We start from the raw sequence: 24,982 nt of genomic DNA, 5'->3' as shown, positions 1-24,982 counted from the left end.
GCTGGATCTCCTGTGGGTCTCCACTTTCTTTCACTGGGCTTGGAGGCCCTGGCCCGCGTCCACATGTGCTCTTTCAACAGCAATCTTTGCTCCCTTGTTCCCCAGACGCTCTCATTTGCCAATTCCCACTTCAGAATCAACCGCTCATTTCTTGCTCTGCCAAGCACCACATGCGAATCCCATGCAACGATTCCAACTGCACCAAGACAGAAACCCAGTGCCCAACATAACTGATTCCCTGGCGCTGCCAGAACCCACTGGACACCTTTTCTTGCTGACAGCCTATCTCTTGCTTCACTGTGGCCATTCCAAACTCTCGTTAAGTTCATTACAATAAGTCTGCACAGCTCTTAGTGGATTTTGCTTCCCACTTCCCAGAAAAGATAGAATACTGAAGGTCTTCTGTTCCAAAATTTAATCCTCCGCCTGTGCACATGTCAATTTCCCCAGATCACCCTGGGACTGGCTCCCTAACTGTTGCAAGACTTGGATTAATACATAACTTGATTTTTTTTGCCAACTCCAAGTACCCTATTTAATTAAAAGCATCTCTGCTGACTTGGTCCTTCTGATTTCTCTTCCGGCAGTCACTTGCTCACAATCTCTTTTTCAGCATATTCTCTAACTTATGTCTAGCGTTTATTGCTTCTGTGTTTCTCCTCCAGCTGGAACGTAAACTCCACTAGACGTTGGTCTGTGTGGTGTGTGTGCATCAGCTGCCCGTAAAACAATGCCTGGCTCCTGAAAGGTACTGACAAATATCTGTTGAATGAATGGATAAGTGTATAATATGCACTAAGGTTTCTCTTGTTTTTTCTGTCCCGGAAAGCCATAGGAAGGATTTCCATAGCTCATGTCTAGTGTGACTGAGCGTGACAGTATTACCCCAGCAGAGACCACCATCATGATATAATTTGCTTGTTTACATCTGCATTGTGACCTTTTAATAAGATGTTAAGGTTGAAAAACTGACACCCACTCAGTGGAAACTTCCTTCCCCATCCTTCTTCTACTAACCAGTTCAAGGGCAGGGAATGCGGTGTGCTGACCCCTCACCTCCTGTTCTCTCTCAGTAAATCCAGACAGAGCAATACCGCTGCCATCTCCATCTTTGTCCTTAAATGCCCTTTCTAAACAACTGCCCCCAGGTCAGCCCAGGCACTGGCTCCTGCTCTAGTTCATTCTCTTTGATAGCTTTGGCCAAGTTCTCTTTGTCACCTGCACTGCACTGTGTGCCGTTTACCGTCTACCAGAGACTTTATTGAAAACAGCAAGTGCATTTCTCCTTGGAAGGCAAGTTGAACTCGAGTTCCAGTCCCCAGTGGACAAGAGCAGTCAAGTGCAGAGCAGTAGCAGAGCTGATTGCTCCCTGTGGCTAAAGGTAGCGTTCCCAGAACCCTCAGCCTACACGCTGGAAAAAGCCGTGCAGACACCTGCTCTTTACTAATTTCATGGGATAAAACATGACTCCAAATGATGGTTCCAAGGGCTGAATTTCTAGGATTTATCCGATACCCCTGTGAGGAGGCCCGTGGCTGTTGACCCCATGCCTGGGACCCACACCAACCCTGTCATTCTTCTGGGGAAGTGCACTTCCTGCCTCCTTCCCTGCTCCTCTCCTTGTAGAATAGCAGTTCCTCAAGAAACACCACAACACAGTTTTTCAATTTCCTCTTGGGGTTGTTTATTTTGCTCTGATTCTTACCTGCCCTTGGTGTTGGCTTCGTGTTGTCTCTGTCAGAACCCTTTTTTGATTTTAAAGTAAAATCCTACATGAAATAGAAACTCGATTGTGCTTTTTAATGATATTATTCTTTTGTTTTTTTTTTGAAATGAGTAATGATTCAATTTCTGCAACCTTATGCATTGTTTGAAAGGAATGACTGCCATCTGTTTGTGACGGGCTGGGGGATAGAGGCAATTTGTGGTTAAATGAATTAGGTATGGAATTGCTTTCTTCATTGTTTCTACCAAACAACCTTCCCTTTTCTCTCTTTTAAACAAACTACTGGTTTCAAAATTCCACTTCAGTTAGGCTCTGACAAGGCTGAACAAACAGCTAGTTTCCAAATTACAAATGGAATGTGTCACTAAAATACATTTGTCATGTGCTTTTGGTTTTGTAAGTCCCTAATAACTTTTTATGTAGAAATGATATTTTTATGCCAGTTAACATGAGACCCATAATTTTTCACAGCCAAGGAAGAGTGGGGATATCTCTGGCTCTTTGCTCTACATACTTCCTGTTCTTTCGGTTTTTCTCTTCTGTGTGCATTACAGTGCCTCTTCAACTTCCCTGGGTTTTTTTTTTTCCTTGGATATCTCCAGTTACTCCTGGAGGTCACTGGATGGCTTGACCACTGTCCAGCAACTTCACGCTCAGCAGAAGTGTCAGCTTCATGCCATTTGCAGCAAATGTCCCTCAAGTCACAACTCCTATTTCATCTACTCTGACATGTTTATGGTTTGGACATCCCCCTGGATGTGCCAGACTGTTTGGCAAACCTCTTCCTAATGTCCACGAGTTCCTTTAGTTCTATTCCTCATTCACAATCCCATTATATCACTCAGCTGGAAATTTCTACTTTTTCCTTACAGAGAAATGAGATTCCACTAGGCATACATTCCCTAAATTTTCCACATATGTAAATATTCACCCTTATTTTACTTCTACCCTTTACAAGGGAATTGCTGTCCTTACTTACCATCTAGACTATCTTTGCATTTTCTTCACTTTCCTTAAGCATCTTTCTCTATCATTAAGTCTCTCTCGTAGCTTTTATCTACTTATTCATTCTCCACTGGACTATTTTCATATGTATTTGACAGTATTTTGTGTAGAAATAAAACAGCCCTTTGATTCTCCCTCACCTCTTTCCGTTTGTCTGTCTCAGCCAAGTGCCTGACAATTAGCCAGTGGTGGAAGAGTCTGAGAAGAAGCCAAGATCCAGGGTCTGACCATGGGGATGAGCATGTGAATTCCGTGGACCGGAGGTGAATGGAACAGAACAGGAGACATGAAGGAATAGAGAGGCTGTCATGCTACATGGGTTGCCAAAGTGAAGGTGGAGTCACCTGAAATAAAGGGTTAATCTAAGAGACCATGGCTACAACTAGAACATTAGTGGATGAGCAAGAGCCATCAGAAGGGCCATAGGTGATTATGGAGTGTCCGTACGGGAGCTGGCACAAGCCCCAAGGGGCAGGATTTTGACTCCACCTAGGGGGAGAAATGGTATAGAATTCAGAATGGAGGTTGGAAAGATGCCAACTCTGGTCCCCAGATATGAGGATGTTGGTGACATTTCAGAATCTAAATGGAAATCTTAAGGTATCAGTGCCTTTCAAGGAAGAGGCAATTCCCAGGTCTGGTGAGGAAGGAGATGGATGAAGCACTCACTAGTAAGGGAGAAGTTGGCCACTCTGGATCAGGAGTTCCAGAGGCTCACAGTGGGAGTGCTAAACCATGCAGTCAGGTCAAGAGAGCAGGATTCTGGAGCAGCCTGGGCTTAAGAACCTGGATGATAGGTGTGGAGAGACTCTGGCCTGGGCAAGAGCCAAGGCAACAGATTCCAGTAATGGCAGAATAAATCCTCCACAACCTTCCCAAATATGAGGCAGCCCTCTGCTATTCATCTGGGAAAGGCCAGTCATAGCTTGGGAAGCTGTAATTCTGAAGGGTGGGGTGCCTGAGATAATTCTGACTTGGGTTGACTTCATTGGCTCCAATGACAGAATCTGTGTGTGATTTTCCCACACTCTTCAGGCTCCCTCCTTTCAGGGTATGCGGAAGAGTGAGGGTGCAGAGCCAAGGTCAGCAGCTCCATCCTGCAAGAGGGAGGATTGCCTATTAATCCAAGTCCTACAAATCCACAGGAGCTGACCATGGGCACCTCTCGGTGACAGCCCCTTGTTCCACCAATTTTCTTGTCAGGCGATGGGCTGCATATCTCAGTGCTGTCCCCAGAAAATCCAAGAATGAGAATGGCCACAAATGCAAATCTAGGAAACCCTGTCATCCCCTGTACCCTCTCCCCCAAGTAGGCACATACTCTTGTTTAAAATTGAACCCTTCCATGAACTTCCTTGAATCTGTTCCTGATGCATTTACTGATGGAAAATAGAATTGGGCTAACTGGGTTCCTAGGTTTAATGTTCTTTGCAGACTTGTTAGGCTTAGTTGTAAATAATCTTACTCCCTTTAGTGTGCAATGTTTAAAAGTGTTCTGCTCCATATATGGCACAAAGCTTGCATGCTGGCGAATCAGAAATAAGCAAAGGGACAGATTTAAAGTCGGGAAGATGGGCAATATAAACGAAAGAACTCTGCTTATTCAAACCAGATATAAAAATAAAATAAAGTAAAACCAGGATTCATGGTAGTGGTAGCCATGTTTAAATTTCTCATTTTCATCAAAATATTGTGTACCAGGCTGACCCCCTCCACACTATGAAGCTTGTTATAATGCCTAGTACAACCTTTTTCAGCTGCAAATTCTGTTCATGCAGATGTTATTTGTCTTATGATGGAAAGTCTTCCAAAGTGGGAAAATGGTTTTCTTCATGTCAAATATAATAAACCCAAACCAGGTAAGTCAGCTCTGCAGCCTGGAATCCAATTTGTTTGCATTAGGTCGACTTTCTCATATATCTTTCACCAGTAATATCAGACTGTATATCCATCCTGATGATGTATAAATGGAAAATTTTCAGTGTAAAATCACATGGGAACCTCCATAAGATCTCTTTGACATGCTTTTTCCCTTATTTTTTCCTGCTGTGATTCTGGAAGGCTGTATTTTTCTCCTGTTAAAATGATTAGTGCTTTAAGTGAATGAGATCACTTACTGAAATAAAACTCCAGCCAAGCCATATTCTCATATCGTGATCTCATACAGCCCCGGCCTCAAGAGAGGCCCCCTGAGAGATTTTGCAAAATTGTTCATCCAATTGTTGTATGCAGCCTCTGTTCAGAAAGGAAACATGTTTGACAAAATCTAGTAAAAACGGCCCCCGGATGCCAAAAACAATATAAACGCATGTGTGCCTAATATAGGTTGCTATCTTGCAAAAATAATCTCCGTCTGTTATACCCGTAAGCCCCATGGTGCAGGGAACACCTGAACACTTATGTAACCCTCACCCTGCAGAGTGGAGACCCAGGATGCTCAGCCTCCACGTGGCTCTGTGCCTATAAACAATCAACGGGCATCTGGGGAGGCTGAGAGTTCCTCCAAGCTCCCCTGGGCTTCAGACTTTGGGAATGCTGTTCCTCTGACATATATATTGTTTGGTTGTTGAATCTCAGAACACTGTCAGCTAGGGACAGTGGCTACTAAACTTGACTTAGATTCTAAGTAGTTCCAAACTAGTCATAAAACTGTAAGATAAATTATAATCTTTTTTTCCCCTTGGCTTTTCTGCAGTGTTCATCCCCAAAAAACCCAATAATTTCTTGAGTTCTCTCTCTTGGTCCTCCTCTCCTTCCTTCCTGGTCAGTTGCTTTTCTTTAAATGTCCCTCTCCACCATTTTCCATTCTTCTCACTTGCTTCTCCAAATATTTCTCCATAAAATGATGTACTTCATTTTTCCTAACAATGAATTAACTTTTTGGGTAGAGGTAAAATTTACATAAGGTAAATGCACCAACTAACTCTTAAGTGTACAATTTGATACTTTTTAATAAATCAACATATCCTAGTAACTACTGTCTTGATCAAGGCATCGAATCCTCCCAAGCACCCAGGAAGGTGGTTTTGTGTCTTCCTCATCAACTTGATCCCTAATTGGCAACCATTGTTTTCATGTCTGCCATTAGATGTGCTTGTTTCTGAACTTCTTGCAGAATAGCGTTACATAGACTGTCCTTATCGTTTTCTCCTTTCAATGGACAGGTTTTTGAGATTCATCCATGTCATTATATGCATTGGTCACTGACGTGTAATTATTGCATGTAGAATTCCATGTTATATGAGTATTCCGTGCTACATTAATTTTTCTCCTGTTGATAAATATTTGAATTGTTTCTAGTTTCTTATATAAAACTACTCTGAAAAAATATCTTGTTCAATTCTTTTGAGGGATACGTTTTCATTTCTCATGGAAAAAGAGGAATAGAAACGATGGGTAGGCTTCCTTTTATAGAATATTGCCAAATAGTTTCCAAAAAAGGTTGTATCATTTTATATATCCCGTAGAAATGAGTGAAAGTTGTAGTTGTTCCACACCTTGATCATTATTTTTCTTTTTAAGCTTTCTAACCTGGTTACATCAGTGGGTGTATAATATTATCTTAGTGTGGTTTTAATTAATCTGGTATTTTTCAGCATTTTTTTCATGTACCTTTTGGCCAATTTAGAGCCTTCTTTTGTGAAATTACTATCTTCTGTCCATATTTGTCGAGGAGGGAATTGTTTTTTCTTAATTAATTTGTTGGTACTCTTACATATTCTGGATACAAGTCCTTCATTAAAATATTTGCCTTTCAAGTATCTTGTCTCTTTTTTATAGCCAGTTTCTTTTTTGGGGGGATTTCTTCATCTTTTGATAAACAAATGTTTTAAAGTTTTATAGAGTATAATTTTTCAGCATTTTATTTCATGCTTAGTGATTCTGTATACTCTTTAACTTGCCTACAGAAAGACCACTGCTTATTTTGGTAAACAGTTTTATTAGAACATAGCCATGAACATTCATTTATGTATCCTCTATGACCTGACAATTGATAAGGTTGTGTTTGATATTTCATCACATTATTTTTTATTTCATCTGTATCTTCCTTTATTTAGTACTAGGGATTGAACCCAGGTACTCTAAGTTATATCTCTAGCCTTATTTATTTTAATTTTTATTTAAGGGGTTTTCTAAGTTGTTGGGGCTGGCCTTGAACTTGAAATTATTGTGCCTCTGTCTCCCAGGGTGCTGGGGTTTCAGGTATACGACCATTCCCGGCTACTTATTTATTTATTATTTGTTCAGATGTGTTTTTTTTCTTTGTTCCATTTTTCTGGAATGGAGTTATGGTTCCATGTTTGCCCCCTTTGCTGGTTCATTAGCTATAATGATCACTTGCTTTATCTTAGGGTTTGCTCTGGGCTTTATAGTATGCATCTTTAATTTATCACACTCTAAAGCAATATTTTGCCATTTCATGCACCGGAGGCACAACAGTACACTTCAGTTTTTTTCCTCTCAAACATTGTTCTTATTGTCATATATTCTTTTCTTCCAAAAATCATCAGCTGCACAATTTACTATTATTTTTGTATCTACAATATAAGAAACATTGAAGAAAATGCTCTAAGAAAAACTACATCAGATGGTAATTTGAATCTACATAGAAAACAAAGAGTTCCAAACATAGCAAATAGGGGGAAGAGGTAGAAAGAATTTTTTTCTTAATTTTTTAAAAAAATAATTTAGATATACTTCAAACTTGAGGGACAGTTTAAATCGGACAATAGCCACATATGAAAGCAACAGTGTAATGAATGAGGAGGTGAGTGGACTATTCTTTTTTTTTTTCTTTTTTACAGTGTAAGGGTTTTTTTTTTTATTGGTTGTTCACAACATTACAAAGCTCTTGACATATCATATTTCATACATTAGATTGAAGTGGGTTATGAACTCCCAATTTTACCCCAAATGCAGATTGCAGAATCACGTTTGCTGTCTCGTATCCTCTTTAAGGTTCCATTCCATCTGTCTAAGGTGTTCCTTGAGTTCTTTATATGACCATTTTTCTGATGACTCTAGGTCCTCCTAAATATTTAGGCTGTCCTGCATTGTTTGTACTCCTTTTCTTCCTTGCTTTTTGAAGCTGCTCATGTTACTTCTTGTTCTGTTTGACTGCTGAGTTACTGTTTACTCCTATAAATTTATTTGATGCTTGGGAGAAAAGGTATTAGAAGGGAAGGGAAGAAGTCACTAAAGAGAATGAGAGTAAGCCGGTAGAATTCAAGGAAGGGGGAATAATAAAATTGAAAAGAAATGAAAAGACAAAAGAAGAAAAAAAATAGGAAATAAAAAAAGAAAAAAATTTAAAAAAATAATAATAAAAATTAAAATTAAAATTAGAAGAAAAAAATTAAAAAAAATTGTAAAAAAATATTTAAAAAACAACAAGAAAGAAAAATGAAAATGAAAGAAAAAACCCAAATCAAAAGAAAGAGAAAAAAAACTAATAAATGCAGTCTTAGAGTTTGATTAACTTCTCTTCCAGTAGGTGGCACTGTGCCCACCAGGCCAAGTTTCTCCTGTCAATACACGGGAACCAATCACTGTGCAGCAGCTCCTCCCAGACTGGGCGAGTCTCCAATCCTGAGTGTCTAGGGCCTCCTCTTGTGTCTAGTCACTTCCCACTTTTCCTCTAGCCAGGCCCCTCTCACGGGTGCCGCTCACCACAATACTGGCTACACGCCAGGTCTGTTGCTCCTGGGACCCCTGTTTTCATGAATGACTGGGCACACTGTCCCAGTTTGCCATTCCCTCAGACCCTAAGTTTGTAGAGCTTGGGGCTGAGAATCCTCAGCGAATTTTACTTGCCCTCCGGTAGCCACTCCCCCGGTAGCTGGTGCAAGAGACCTCAGCAGTCAGCCCTGGTGGGAGCGGTAGTTCCGCGCAGCGGGTCCCGCGCCACCTCTGATTCCCTCGGGCTGGCTGTCGCGCTCACGGGAGAGCTGGGAGGGGCCCTTACGAGAGAGCTGGGAGGGGCCCTTAAGGTTTCCCCCATGTGTGGAGAGGGAAGGCTAGGGGATCACACACCTGTAGCCGCAGGTTTCAATGAAGTTATCTCCTCCGCCGCAGTCTGGTGATGTCAGTTCTCTGCCATGGTGGTATCTCTTGCAAATGGCGACAGTTCGTTTCCCTTTGCCAGGCAACCAATGCAACGGGTGGGTCCTTACTGTCTCTCCAAGCCCAGTTTCAAACCTGTGGTCACTACCTATGAAGGCTCTGTTGGCATTTACCTCCTTAGGATCAGAAGGGCCGACCAGTTGTTTCAGCCGGATGGATTAGTGCTGAGTCACAGCTGTTTGTCTGCGGGAAGCAGGCGAACGGGAGCTTGAATTCAGCCGATCCGGGCTCAGTGTGTGTTCTGAGAGGCCCAAACTGTTCCCCCCAGATCCACGTCAGCTCAGCATTACCTAGTGATCCTGAGCAAACAGATTTAGGTTGTTTACGACTCCCTATGCCTGCACAGCTGAAGAGGTCAGGGACTTGATCTCTCCGCGCCCACCGCCATGTTGGAATCTCCTGTGAGTGGACTATTCTAATTTAAGGAGATTTTACTGTATAGGAAGTAGCATAACAGTAGAAGGGAGACGAGGTAAAATTAAAGGCTCATGTGGTAAACTCTAGAAGAATCAGAAAATTGAAACGCACAGAAGCAAAACTGAAGAGACAAAGGCAGAGATGGATCCATCAGACAGTCTGTCCATCCAAAAGTTGCCCCACACCCCCAAGAGAGAGGAGGAGCAATGTGCTGACAATAGAAATGGAAATCACAGCTAGACAGACAGCCCGAGCCCAGCAGAGAGGCAGCGCACTGAGGAATGGTCATACCAACAAGGCAACCAGGAAAAAGATTGTGCATGATAAAAAGAAGATCCTGGCATTTCTTCTGCATAAAAAGCAAGTTAAAAATGTTATCAGACATAAAGTTCGATATGAATCATGATAAAGACATCAATTCCCCAAAGACATGATGATTGTAAATGGGTGTGCACCAACTGAGTTTCAAGCCGCATTAAGCCAAAACCCATGGAGACCACGTATCTGTATTTATTGTCAAAGTTAACACTCAGTTCCCAGAAACTGATACAAAAATTGACAGAAAATCAATGAAATACAGAAAATTTGAGCAATACCATCAATTACATTGACATAATTGATATTTATTAAGTACTCCACTCATCGATAGCTGAAAATGAATAAAGTTGACCCAGAATATTCATAATCATAGATCACATTTGGTTGACAAATCCCAGTAGTTTAAAGAAATTTGAAAACATAAGTAATATATCCTTTGACCAAAAAGAACTAAAGCAGAAATAAATAACAAAAATATTTGGAGAATTCCCAAGTATACAGCAAATAAACAATGCATTTCTAAAATCTCAGTTCACATGGGAAATCAGAAAGCATTTAGACCCTACTTAAAATCAAAGCATAACAAAATTTATCATGTAATGGGTTGAATGTTCCCTTACCCTCATCCCAGGTTAAAAAAAAAATCATGTGTTAAAATCATAGCGCCCAGTGAAACTTTTGGGAGGCAACTAGGTCATGTGTGTGAAGCCTCTTGTCAGTGGGATTATTGCCCTTTTAAAGGAATTTCTGAGACCTCTCTGTCCTTTTATGTCACATGAAGGCACATGAGCAGCTGGCAGCCTGCAGTCCACCGGGGCCTTTGGCATTCCCAACTATGTTGGTTGGCACCCTCATCTCCAGCTTGCAGAAACATGAGAATATGTTTAAACCACCTGGTTCCTGATCCTTTGTTATAGCCGGCAAACAGACTAAGTCCATAAAGAAAAGTTTGGGAGAGGAGCGGTCCTCAGTCAGTATCCTAAGCATCTATCTTAAGAAAAGCCATCTAACATTAAAGCAGCCCAAAAAGCAGGGGTGGGGTGGGGTGGTTATATTAATGGCACAGAAAAACAATAGAAAAATTTATTGAAACAAATTGGTTCTATGTAAATATCAACAAAATTATTAAATTTTAGCACCTGTGATCAGGAAAAAGAAAGAATATACAATATATGTTATCAACACAAACAATGAAAGGGGAATTGCTTGAGATTACATTCACATGAAAGGCAAATCATGGAATATTATCAATTTCATACCAATAAATTCTACAACATAGTTGGGACAAGCTCCTTCCTTAAAAGATACGAACTACCCAAACTGACTTCAAGGTGAAATTGATAATCTTGACCATCTTATTAAACAAACTAGATATGTAGTTTAAAATGCTCCTTCTAAGGAAAATCCAGACTTAAATAAAGTTCAGTGGAGATTTTTTAAAAATTTAAAGAGAAAAATAACACAAATTCTACCCAAAGCTTTTAAGAAACATAACAAGGACAAAACTCCCATCTCTAAAATTTATAGAGACCTGTGATTTGATGATGCAAAGACCAGAAAGATATAATAAGAAAGGAAATCACAGGCTAATATCACTAATGAAAGTAGATGTAAGTGTCCGTTAACAGGAAAATTGATTGATGAGTCATAGAAACAGAAAAATACGTCATGACCATGTGCGGGGCACCTCCCAGATGTAGAGTTAGTTTAAATAAAGAGAGAACCAATCAATTCGATTTACCGTATTAGTAAACCCGAAAGGAAAATACAAAGGAAAAAAATTGATAAAATCAGTTCCTACTCATGAAAAAAATTGCTGGTTAAGAACAAAGTGAAGCTCCTTCAAGCCGAGATGCTGTGTTCTAACAAAACCCACCGCTGACATGCCCAGAAACCACGGAGAGCTCTTCCAGAAGGCGGAGATCCAGCAGCAGCTCTTACCAGGCTGATGGCAGTCAGGGTCCCAGACACCACAGGAGAGAAGAAGAGTGTGAGGAGCAGAAAGGAGAGAGAAGTGGTGCTCGTTCACAGGGGACAGGATTACCTAGGTAAAAAGTCCTCAGGGTCGTATGGGGAGGGGGGAAGATACAAGGAATAATGTATGCATTTACCGAGGTCCCAGGAAAAGCGATGGATTGCATTTGTATATTTTATAGATGAATCATTGGAAACTAAATTATCAAGTTATTTACCATAACATCAAACACAGGAAATATCTGAGAATATGTTTTTAATGAATGTGCAGTATCTACAGACATTGCTAAGAAAATTCAAGAATATCTAAATAAATGGAGATGTGCTCTTTTATGCATCAGAAAAATCAACTTTTTTAAATATAAATTTTTTACATTGCTCAATAAATCAAATACCATCCCAATCAAATCCTGAAAGGCTATTTTTTGGTAGAAAAAATTAAGATTTTAAATTCTTAATTAATCTTATGCGGAGAAACAGGCTAAGACAATCCCTAGAGGAGATTTATGAGGAGGAAAGGTCATGACATTTAAGGGAAAATCAAAGGACTAGGAAGTCAAAATAATCTTGAATAAGCATAGTTGAAGGACTGGTTGCAAGAGTGACCGTAAGGTACAATTATCAAGGCAGAGTAGTGTTGGTTAAGAATAGGTTTATAGACTAGTGGAACAGAATGGAGAATTTGAGAAAGAGACATACATGGGTACTGTGGTTACTAAGCATAATGTCAAGACCATTTTGTGAAGAATACAGAATCTTTCCAATAACTTTACAAGTTATACTTGTATATTATATAATCAGACATTCAAATACAAACATGAAAACTAGACCCTGGGGGCTGGAGTTGTGGCTCAGCCGTAGAGCGCTTGCTTCACATGCGTGAGGCACTGGGTTCGATCCTCAGCATTACATAAAAATAAATAAATAAATAAAGATATTGTGTCCATCTACAACTAAAAACAAATTAAAAAAACTTGACCCTCACCTACTTTACACATATGTGGATTATTTTTAACTGGATCAAGGACTAAAATGCAAAAGCTTGGGGAGAGAAATACTGGGTAAATAGAACATAGAGACAACAACCATAAAATAAATAAATTGGGGTTTCATAAATTAAAAATTGTTTGGAAAATAAAAAGAAGCACACAGTCTGGGAGAAACTATTGGCAAAATATCAGTGTGATAAAGGACTCCTATCCTATCCAGAATACATAAAGGACTCCTACAAATCAGTAACAGAAAAGTCCAATTTGAAAAAAATGAACCCAAGATTTGAATACATGCCCCCGCGCCTGCAAAAAAAATGATAGGTGTAGAATAGCAAGTGAGCCTGTGAACCATGTTCGGCACTGCTTGTCATTAATGCAAATTCAAACACAGTGAGGAACCATTGCGTATCTATTAGAATTGCTGAAATGAAGTGTGGCTAAACCAAGAATGGAAAAGTAATTATAGCCCTGGCACATTACTGGTAGGAGTGCAAAATTTATAGCTGGTTTGGAAAACACTTAGGTAGTTTCCTGAAGAGATCTACATACACTCACCACGATCCTGCAGGTACCTTGGCAAGTGGCTGAAGGCGAAGATAGCAGATAGCCTTGGCTAGAAAGGAGCACAGAGTAGCTTTGGGGGTGATAGAAATATTCCATATCAGAATTCTGGTATGGTTGGTTAAGGATATGCATTTACCCAAACTCATTGAAAGGTATCCTTCAAAACTGATGTGTTTTCATACATATGCAATGATGATTTAAAATAATGCAGTTCTAAGATTGCAGAATAGAGGATCTAAGTTAAGTAGCAAAACAACAATACTAACAATAAAGAACAGAAAACTTCTGAAGATCAGATTTAGATACTGAAGGACTCTCCAGAGATTGTTGATTTATAATGGCCTCAAGATATACTTATTTTAAACATCTATGCATTTTAATAGAATTCAGGGAAAGTGTGTGTGTGTATGTGTGTGTGTCTATGTGTACGCACATGTTGGGTAGTAGCTGTGACTGAAGGACTGTTGATGAAAAGATTGAGACATGAGGGAGCCAATGGATAGAGGACCAGCTGGACACTGACCCCAGAATGCCCATGGCCAACGGGGTGGCCAGATACCCGTGGAGGCTCTCCGGCTATGCAGCAGCTGACATTGTTCTTTGCTTATATGCCTGCATCACCCATCCCCTTTCCACAGGTACAGGGGGGCTGCGGATTTATTGCTGATATACAAAGAACTGGCTGAGTGCTGGCTTTCAGTAGGCCCGTTTAAAGCTCTCCTACTGTTACAGGCACAGATCAGATCTATAAGTTGTTTGCTAACAGCCAATATTTGCACTGAATACAATCAGATAGCTACATACCTGGAAAACAGTCAAATGACTTCTTATTCCGTGCAATTTTCTCCAAACAAAATTAATCTTACCACCATTTCTTGCTGCAAGTAATTCAGAGCTGACATTTTCTCCCAGTCTGCGTAAAGGCTTTCTGAGAACACGAGTGATGTTCTGTGTCCCTTCTCTGTTCCTTGTCTCCTTGCCACAGGAGTAAACTATCCTATTAAGGACAGTTGCCTGAACACCCCTGGTCTCCACATTACCCAGAGCTGCCTACACTGCCCCATGAGGGACACCTGCCCTCTGTGCTCCTGAACACCATGGGCGGTCGTTGCTTTACTTTGGAAACGTGGAGGCAGGGAGCAAACAGGAGTGGGCAGGCGTGGTCCTGGAAAGACTGAGCTGGGGGTGTTCATCCTCTTGGTTACCCTCATTTGACAGGTCAATACGAAGGCAAGTTGTGGACATTTTGAGAATGGTCAAAGCCCTTGAGATTCCTGACTGATGCTGATTTTTTTTTTCTTTTCTCTTCCACAGCAGAAATCAGCAGGGGGCCTGTGTGGTATGGAAATCTATTGATGTGAGCCTCTTTGTGTTTCGTTTCATTCCGATGTCCCAGAAGCTTTCCTAATTTCTCCAGCTTCCAGAATTCCTCCTACAACACCTATCCTCCCTCACCCAAAGTTCAAATGCGCACACACACACACACACACACACACACACACAAATGAAAATGTCCTTTCCTAATCAACTGTGTATGTTTTTCAGTTTATGAATGAACAAATTTCACATGGAGTATCTGGGGCTTCAGAGAGAGTTGGACTGGAGCAGCCGGGAGTTTTCCTTAGTGACATAGGATTTATCTGGAACGCAGTCACCTTCACATAACTTTACCTCTGTCAATTGTGTGGCCCCATTGATGTGTATGCAACAAAAAAAAAAAAAAAAAAAAAAAAACATACAATAAAAAAAAAACCCACACATTTACAGTTGTCTAAACATGATTGCCATGAACATTTATTTCCCTTCAAACAGCTCAGACAGCCTTACAAGGGAAGAAGAGAAAGCTCTTGTGCTATTTCAGAACAGAGTGACTTTTGAAATCACTGTAAGCTTTTGTCCTGAACAATCAGTATTTGGAGAGAGTATTTTTCTCACATGATAAAATCCTAGAGTCATGGGATGTTACATTATATAGAGATCATCAAGATCAAGCCTAACTCCAGAAAACAGATTTAGAGCATCTTAATGTACTGGCCCCTGAGCAGTACCAGCTCTTGTTCCAGAGAAGGGTACACTCCAGATGTTTTGTATCCTTACAACAGTGCTTGCCCCATGCTCCAACAGTGTGAAAGTGTGATGATCAAAACTTTGTATTGATGAAAACATCTAGTAAATGTACGGGTCCTCTATATTAGAGGTTGTCAGAGGCTTTTATGAAAAGCTACTTGTTTCCAAAATGGCCATTGGAAGTGAATTCAAACTTGGATTCCTCATTTATTCCCAGCTCACACCAGTAGGAGGGTACTCTACCTCTCTAGCAGTCTCAGGATGATTTGCCTGTGACCACTTCACTCAATTTTCACCCCTTTCCTTCAAATCTTGTTATGGTTCAACAAGGCCTTATATCTTTCACCACCAACTCCTCAGGGCAGGTTTTTGGGGCTCCCTTCCTGTCAGAACCTATACAATTTAAATGGGCCCTTTGCTTCTAGTTCAACCAACACTCATGAAGGGTCTGTCATATGGCGCCCAGCGCTGGAGGATAGCACCTATCCGTTCCCTTATGGTCCATCTCTCAGGATGGCCAGGAGATGGTGCTATGGAGCACTGGGGGCCATCTCCCAGGATTCTAATGGGGTAGGTCTAATTAGGTCCAGGAATCTGCAGGTTAAGAGGTACTCTATACTATAGGTAGTTAGAGGGTTTTATGGAAAGGTGATTTTTAGGCCAGTTGTCCAAGGTCACACTCGAAGAAACACATTCTGCCATCCACTTGGGCATCTCAGGAATGCCTGTCTTAAGAGCCATCTTGCTTATCTTGTTCTGCTAGGCTAGGGTGGTCAGGACAAAACTGTCTTAAATAACAGGAACTTGGTTTCTCACAGTTCTGGTAGTATAAGTCCCAGATCAAGGTGCCATGGTGTTTGACTTTTGGTGAGAGTGCTCTTCCTGTCTTGAAGATGGTGACCTTCTCATAGTTTCCGTGTGTGTGTGTGTGTGTGTGTGTGTGTGTGTGTATGGGAGAGAGAGAGAGAGAGAGAGAGAGAGAGCTCTGAAGTCTCTCCTTGTAATGACACTTACCCCAGAGGATCAGGGCTCTACCCTCGTGACCGCGTCTAACCATGGTCACACCATCTTCAGAACCCACCCACGTTCACTGTTCAGGCTCCAATGCATAGATTGAGAGGGACACAATTTTGTCTATGGTGGCATCTTCTGCATGCTCACTGATTTTTTTTTAATTCTCATTATTAGAGGAGTTGGGGAACCCATAATTGGTAAACCCAGCTGTAACAGAATTAAAATCCATAGGCAGATTCAACTTGCTCTTTGAGATTTCTGACGTATTGTTCAAAATAAAATAGTGGCTAATTTTAAAAATAAAATCATTATTTCAAAGTATGTACCTTGAAGTGAAGGCAATGGTTAGATGACCATAAAATGAACATACAGATGTCCCTCCCTCCCATCCTGATGTCATGAGAACTCTAAACAGTCACTTCTGAAGAAGAAGGTGGGAAGACTGTGGATTCAACAGTACCGTGCACTCCCTAGACACCCCTGCGTCTCTGCAACTGTGCTGTAGAAAACCACATCTTCTGACCGCTGTCTGGAGGCAGGTGCCTCATGGTGCATAAGAGGGCTCCTTGTTTCATATCCTTTAACACAGAGGCACTACGGGTCAGGGCATCTCAAGACGGTGAAGATGTCACATTCCTTCAGGAGCAAGAGCAGAGAGCTGTAGGTCTCACACATTGCAGATCCTTTTTCCGAATCACTTGGGACACTATAAAAATATTTTTTATTACAAATGAAAGATGACAAAATGTTGGCTTCTTTGTCCAAGAGACGACACGCTATGTGCAAACAGTGATTCCCCTGCTGGTTTCCAAGCTCTTTCTGCTCCAAGATGTCTGCTCCTGCTCTTCCCCTGAACCTGGCTCTGTCTTTTCCCCCCAAGCTTTTATGTGATCCCTAAGATCTAAGTCAGGGCTTCTCCTTTTTTCTCAATCATTTCACTCAGGTAGCCATTTTTCACAATTTGGTGATAACTTTGTGGTTGGTTACTGACATACACTCATGTCTCCTTTCAAACCATAGCTTGAAATCTGGGTACATGCAGGTGCTGGAAATGGACTGCACTGACAGGCAGCCACGGCAGGTGCGCTGGAGATACTTGCATCACTTCCGCTTAGCAGTGTGTGATTCTCCCTCGGAAATAGAACATGGGAAAGTGCATTGACCTTCCCATGGAGAACACCTGACAGCGTGACACTTTAAGCAGAGTTGACATATCACGTTTAGGAAAATGATCTCTTTCTTTCATCAGATTTTGATTCTTGCACACTTGCTAGTGTCTACGAGAGAGACAGAAGCCTAAGGAGTGTTTTAATTTCCCACATTTTTCTCTGAGCTAAGTGAAAGGAGGCTATTGTAATGGGATTTTCCTGGGATCCACCATATGGAAAAACATGGGCAATCCTCATTTCTTTCAATTCTGACTTAGAGCCGGTGAACCAGACCCTTTTCGTTGTTGTCAATAGAAAATATTTTAAAATACACTGGTTTAAAATTTAGCTCAATTTGTTTCTCAACCTTTCCCAAATTAATTGACTCTATTTTACTTGACATATGGGAATTAAGCAACTTTATTTCAATGAAAAAATGAAAGTAAGTTGAACAAAATAGTTCAAAACACTGTTGCTGTGGCTCTTCAGAACAAGCCCATGATGACCTAAAGGCAGACAATTAATTGTCTCTAGGAAACAAACCAACAAGAAGGACACAGATGCACCTTATGATTGGGGAAAGCATGTCCCCAATTGCCCATCCTGACAGAAAGACTGAAAAGGCCTCCTCCTCACCATGTTCTGATTGGCACAGTGATGTACTAGATCACCTCGTTTTTAATTTACCTGAAACTCGGAACTAACTAAATGACACCATGTATTCCTTAGGGCTGGTCTTAACACCACCACAGACGGTCTTTCTGGTCTTCGGCCATTCATTTGACCTTCCTAAACACAAATTTCCTGATACATAAAAGAGGGACTTCATAGATTTCCCCTGCTTGTGCCACAGAAATGATGTGATCAAATAAGAAAACGTGCACATTTTGATCATCATTCTCATCTACTGGAGCTGGCCTGAATGTCCCCCTCTCTCAGGAAACAGCAGTGGGGGGCCCGAGGTTCACCATCTGACTGCAGGGTTCTGGACTTACCTGTGTCCTACTTTGGGTAAGTATTCGACCTTCTTCATTCTTGGTGTGTTCACGTGCAAAGTGGAGATAACGACTTTGTGGAGCATGCCTTCTCGTATTTGTGAGATAATGGAAGAAGGTTCCCCCAATACACATGAGCCTCAATGCTGCCGAGCTGCTGTGAGGAAGATTTCTTGGAATTTAAACTAAGCAGTGACATTTCTGGTGTTTTCTAAGTGTGAAGTGTGTCCACACACACACACACACACACACACACACAGGAAACACACCAAGTGGGAGGAAAGTGGTCCAACTTATAAAATTGTTATTAAAAACAGAAGGGTAAAAAAAACTCAATACTTTCTATGTGTTAAGTAGCATTCTTAGCTAGAAGAAAACTCAGTACGAGAACTTGTCATCAAAATGGAGAGAGGAGAGTTTGCTGGCCATAGAAATTCACTGTCTGGCTTCAGGTAGATGGAGGGGCCCAAGGGAATGAGCTTCAGAGGATTAGGGTGATTCTGGAGAAAAATCAAGGAGCAGGTAGATTTCCAACAGCACAGACTCCAAAGCTGGCAGGTGAGACCCCAAAGTGCTCAGTGGAAACCATGCGGCCTGGCCCAGCGACCTCAGGGCTGGCCTGTTCCTTGCCTCACAACCAAGAGCTTCCCGGGCACCTTCCATAAACTAGAAGTGACCTTGGACTCCCACACATTTCCAAGTAAGATTAATGTGGCGACTGAAGAGACAGGGGACAAAGTACAAAAGTTTGTTGCTCCAGTTCCGAAAAAATTACCATGTTGTGTAGCTGCTGCTTTTAATTTTTTCCTTTAACTTTGTTCCAAAGAAGATGGTTAAGGAAGATGTGAAAGGTCTTATGTGTTGTCTGTTCAACACTAGATCTTTGAATGTTCACTATTTATTATATGGGGACGAAGAGAAGGTTATTTTAGTTCAAACTCTAAATAAGGTTTGAAACTTTCTAGACTGAAAATTGATTTGAATGCAATTCTAAATACATACATTTATAGATTGTCAATCCATATTAACAATTTTTTTTTAATTTTTTACTTTGGTATTAGAGATTGAACCCAGGGGTAGTCTACCAATAAGCCAAATACCCCAGCACTTGTTATATCTGAAGACAGGGTCTTGCTAAGTTGCCCAGGCTGGCCTTGAACTCTTCCCTCAGCCTCCCAAATTGCTGGAACTATAGTCATGTGCCACTGCCTCCAGTGAATAATAATATTTTTTTAAAAAATTGAGATCCTCTCACTGTTTTCCTTCCTTACTTGTATGCACTACTGATGTATTTTTCAAGATGGGCATGAAAATGGGCATAAGAGGATGCTTAATATAGAAGGATCAAATAAAAGAAAAAAATCACCCCCTAAGAGGGAAACCTAATAGATTGTGAAAAGATTACTGGCAATCAAAGTGTCTGACTTTCTCTTTGTGCAAATATTATTTAAAATCATGCATATGCAAATAAAGATGCTTCTTTATGACAGAGATTAAAGACATACAGTACAGTGATTAGTATTCTTTGTATACATTCAAATACAGCAAGATTGATATGCAAGCAAAATGAATTACAATCAGGAGGAGTACTCTATTATTATCATATCCTTCAAAACCAGCACTAAGCAGGCAGCGCAACATCCATGGGAATGTGGGGATGTGCCAAGGCGTTAGCAGGAGACGGAAGATTTCTCTTCCAGGAATACAGTTTTATATCACTTATGATTTAAAAATCTATAGGCGACAAACAAAATAAAACACAATGGGAATGATATACTAGCATAATTATTTATGAAACGAATACACTTTTGCATATATTTGCAGCCCATGGGTAAAATCGATCTTTTTAGATCTTAGGTCCTGAGGATGTATGCTAAACTATTCATAAAGATTTCGGTTGCAGAAGAAAACTGAAACTGATTCTGTCTTTCTCATTTGAGGAGGGAAAAAGCTACCAAATCTAAATCAGATATTCCATTTGAAAGCTATTGGGGAAACTACCATTTCCTTAGAGCAAAGATGTTTAAAATACATGGAGAAGGAGAGAAGTGTGTGTGGGGGGCACATGCCATGTCTGCTTAGAAGCATTTACTTAAAAGATTTTCAAGACACAGATTATATCACATGCCAAGATTAGCATAAAACATGCTCATGCTATTTCCCTTTGAAGACTGAAATATAACAGCAAGTAAGGTAATCTATAGCTATGGGTTAATAAGCATCTTATTCTTATGATTTAGAATTTTGCTTAAAAAGAATTAATGTGATGCTCTGACATCCACTCTCTTTAAAATGGAATGCTGTGAACAGTAGATTGGCTTGGTTCAAATCCATTAAATCTCCTCACTCCCATAATTGAAGCTGAGTGACATCTGGGTTTGTGCACCTGCTCTGAGCAATAAAGTCTGTGCTACCTGCACTGGCTTACCTCTGACTTGGGGCTTGGAAATGGTGCAGTGCTCTAGGTGGTAGGCATGCAATAAAACTGTGTTCCCAATCCTGACCCTCTGTCAGAGTCGTCAAAAATTAATGCAGTGTTCCAAATGGCTAATAGGTGAGTTTAGGGGCAAAGCATTCAAGACAGAAAAGAGACTGCAGAAATTTAATAAAGTAAAATGAATAGTACCTAAAACCGAAGTGCATTGTTAGGCACTAAGGTTTTCAAATTCTCCTTTGTCTTAGAAACAGTTTCAAATTTGGAACTGCCAGATCTAGTCCACTGGATTGGATATTGCCAGTTGTTTTCTGATAGCCACTCAGAGGTCCATGTGTTTCCCATCTGAAGATAGTAATGTCCACCTAGTTGGCCAGTGAAAGGCGCCGTGTGCAGCATAGTAGTCATAGTCCCGTATGACTACTATGCCAGTGGGGAATTCCCCTTGTCCAGTGAGGTCGCAGGGGTCCTAAAGTGCTGGTAGGAAGTATTGCTCATGTGCTGGAGCTGATGCTGGTGTGAATGACCTACGGTGCTGCCAGTCATATGAAAAGATAGTGTGTGTAACTATGCACAGCACAACATACTTGCCAATAACAAACACCCATGTTGTCAGTGTGTGCAATCATCACACTGCACAGTGTTTTGCTATTTTACGATGGCATCCTTCTACTCACAAAAAAAGTAAAATGATATGGCGTGTTGCCCAGTAGCAGCCTCCTAACCTGCTGTTCTCTGCTCCCCCTGCCTGCCTCAGGAGACCACATCCAGTGACTGACATAGACCACCACATGTGTGCAAGGGCCATCTATAGTGATTCAGCATGGTAAAGTCCTGGATATCATCCTTAGAAAGCACCCTTGTCACCAGAAGGGTGACAACTAGAAGCAGTCAGTGCCAGTATCCCAGTAGGTGATGATGGTGATGCTGGGAAACACTGTAGACAGATGTGCAGAGTCTTCCCCCTTGGTCTACACAGCAACAGGCAGAGGGACCAGCAGACCCTGCTGCTGACCTCCATTGTCCGGGGAAAAGCAGAGATAATGACTCACCAAGGCCAGTGGCTGGGACCAGGACTCCTGGACTCCATGGCCAGGGCTCTGTGGCCTCCACTGGGCCTCACGCTTTCTGCCTCTTGAGTCTCCAAGCTTGTACAAAAATGGAGAAATAGAGGTAATGCAAGCTAGAAGGTCAGCTCAGAGCTCCTATTTAGTCTTCTAGCTTGTAGTCTTTATCAAAATTGAAGTGTGGCTGTATTTACAATGAAAATTTCTATTTCCATGAGGACCATTGGCAAGATATCCCTTTTAGTATGATACTTTTAGTGTGATACAGTAAAGGCAAAAATTACCTGTCACCTCACCAGCTGGAGGTCTTTACTAAAATATTAGCTTCAACAGGTGAAAGACAGTTGATGAGACTCAGACTCCTTCTTTGTCCCACTCAGCTCACTGTATGGGCTTTTCCACCATCGACAGGCCACACAGAAAGCTTTCTCACTTCTTCAGCTGGTTGGGAAGGGGGAGTACAAGACAAAAGAGCTAAAAGGTAAAGGAGCAGCGTCCAGCCTCCTCACCGTTCCCCTCCAGGATGAAGCTGGGAACCACAGGGGAGCTCTAAGAAGTGCAGAGGAAGTCCTACCGCTGTTTGATGTCTCTACATTTTCAAGGACAGGCCATCTCCATAGCTTCCACCCCTCTGTGGAGTGTCCTGGGGATGGAACCCGGCCCCTCATGCCCCAGGCAAGCCTCACCTCGAGCCACAGCTGCTGACTCTCCCACACCATCTTCATCCTGGCCTCCGCCCTCTCCTGTCCAGCCCGCTCTTCCCAGGCTGCTCAGGGTGACCTCCTGAGGTTGTCAGATCAGCTTCCACGAGACGATTCAAGGGGCAAGTTTCCCTTGACAAGTTCACAATGCACTTATAAACTAAGGGTGAGTTGTGAGGGATTTTTACCTCTTTCTACAGACATCGAGAGGCACAAGGACCCCAGAAATGAACACTGTGCTTGTCAGCTGGCCACTGAGACAGTGATCTTAGGAGGAGAGTAGGCTTAGGTCAGCCCACAGCTTTAGAAGGTCCAGGTCACGGTCACTTGGCCCAGTGCTCTAGGGCCTGTGCAAGACAGACCATCAGAGGTGGGAGTTCCTGGTGGAGTAAGATGTGCCCCTGTGTGGGATGTGGAATGGTGGAAAGTGGAGGGGCTGCGGCCCTGCAGTCCCCTTCAATGGTGGTCCCCAGTGACCAGAAGGCCTCCTGCTAAGTCCCCACCATCTCCCAATAGTGCCAATTGGCAACTAAGCCTCTGACTCATGGTTGTTTATGGGACATTTAAGATCTAAACTATTAGTAGATGGTTATGTGGAATCTTTAGAATTCTCATCAAATAGCCCAGTGATTCCTTGATATTAATGGTGTTTACTGTTCAGTCAATCTCTTGTTTGTTTACCTTTCACTAAGTTTGGTTCTACATATAAAAACATTGAAAAATGGTAAATTTCGGATCTGGAGTTTGATTTCTGATAGATCCATCTGTTTTATGTTCTCTAGAAGGAAAGCATCCACTGGAAAAATATGCATGTTGTTGTCAACGTCTACAACATCACATGAGGAGTTAGGCACTAAAGTTTGTATAAAAAGAAAAGAGTAAGCTGGGAGCGGTGGTGCACACCTGTAATCCCAGTGGCTCTGGAGGCTGAGGCAGGAGGATGGTGAGTTCAAAGCCAGCCTCAGTAAAATCGAGGCACTAAGCAACTCAGTGAGACCCTGTCTCTAAATAAAATACAAAATAGGGCTGGGGATGTGGCTCAGTGGTCGAGTGACCTTGAGTTCAATCCCCAGTACAAGAAGGAGAAGGAGAAGGAGAATGTAATTATTCACTATCTTTGTAATATTTTTTTTTGTACAGGAATAAGCTTCCTTGGAATTTCACATTTTTAAAAGAATAATTGTCCAGTAGAACTAAAACAGAAAGAATGTGATTTCTCATCGTTTGCTTATTATTGGTGTTGTTTTCATTTACTAGCATCATAATGATCAATTATGTTAATTGTGGTCAATAAAAAGGACTGTGATAAAATAAACTCCAACTGAATGTTGCTGTATCAACACTGCCTGAAATAAATGTCAAGTCTCTCCTGAAATCTTATTGGAGCATTGTCTTACGCATTCCTCCAGATTTTTCTTTCATTCTCAGATGAATTTTAATTAAAAGTTTTTAAAATATCTGAGTCTAAACACTTGAGAGAAGCAGATATTCTTCCCTGGCTCTTGTTCCTTGTGTTATTATTAGAGTTTTGATGGTTCTGTTTTTTTTTTTTTTTGATGGTACTTACAGGATTAAAAGCCGATAATTAAAATCTTTAACATTCCTAAGGATGTTTTCTGTCTTTATTTCCATTTTACTTTAATACATTGAGCATAAATCTTTTGAATAAACCAAACCCCCTCAACAAATGGCTTTCAGGGCCAGAGTCTTAAATTTTTTTGAAAGGATAACAAGAGAAAGCCTCATCCTTCTAACCTTCTTATAAATGCCATAAAAGCCACTTTTCCCGTCTGGTCTCTCATCAGTATTGAGTATCAGTAGCTATAAAGCGTGTATTCATGGTTAACTTAAAAAAGATATGTTAGATTGTTTAACTGCACGTAGCCTGTATTTTTAAAGTCTGGCTTTTCGATCACAGTGAATCATTCACTCAGAAGAAAAGGGAAGAAAATAAAGGAACGTGTCTATTGCAGAGATTCAGGAGCGTGCTTCAAGATCAGGAAAGTGCAATTATTTGGAGAGAAAAGAAACTCAAAGCAGCTGTGTGTATGAGGAAACGGGGATGGCTGTGATCTTCTGAAGTGGTGGACACCTGAGCACTTAAACTCACCACCTGAGAGTCAGTCATGAGAATCAGCAGTGGGCAAGACCAAGTCCAGAAATTCACAGCTACGGCTGGTTCTCAGCCTGGTCTTCAAACAACCCAAAGGACTCCTGAAAAATGAAATGTTTTATTGTTTATTTGATTGTATTTCCTTTGGCTTGTGTGGTTCACATCTTAACCTGGGTGCTGGCGAGTTCATGTATTTATTTAGAAAATTATTTTGTTGATTTGCTTTTTTTTTTTTATACATCAGAAATACATGTGTCACCACCTTTGGTGAAATAGCTTGCTGCGTTATCGGGTTTTGTGCTTGTTTTATTTATTTGTTTGTTC

This window comes from Spermophilus citellus (assembly GCF_964194105.1).
Source record: "Spermophilus citellus genome assembly, chromosome: 5".
Lineage (NCBI taxonomy): Eukaryota > Metazoa > Chordata > Mammalia > Rodentia > Sciuridae > Spermophilus > Spermophilus citellus.
Note: the sequence above shows the minus strand (reverse complement) of the source record.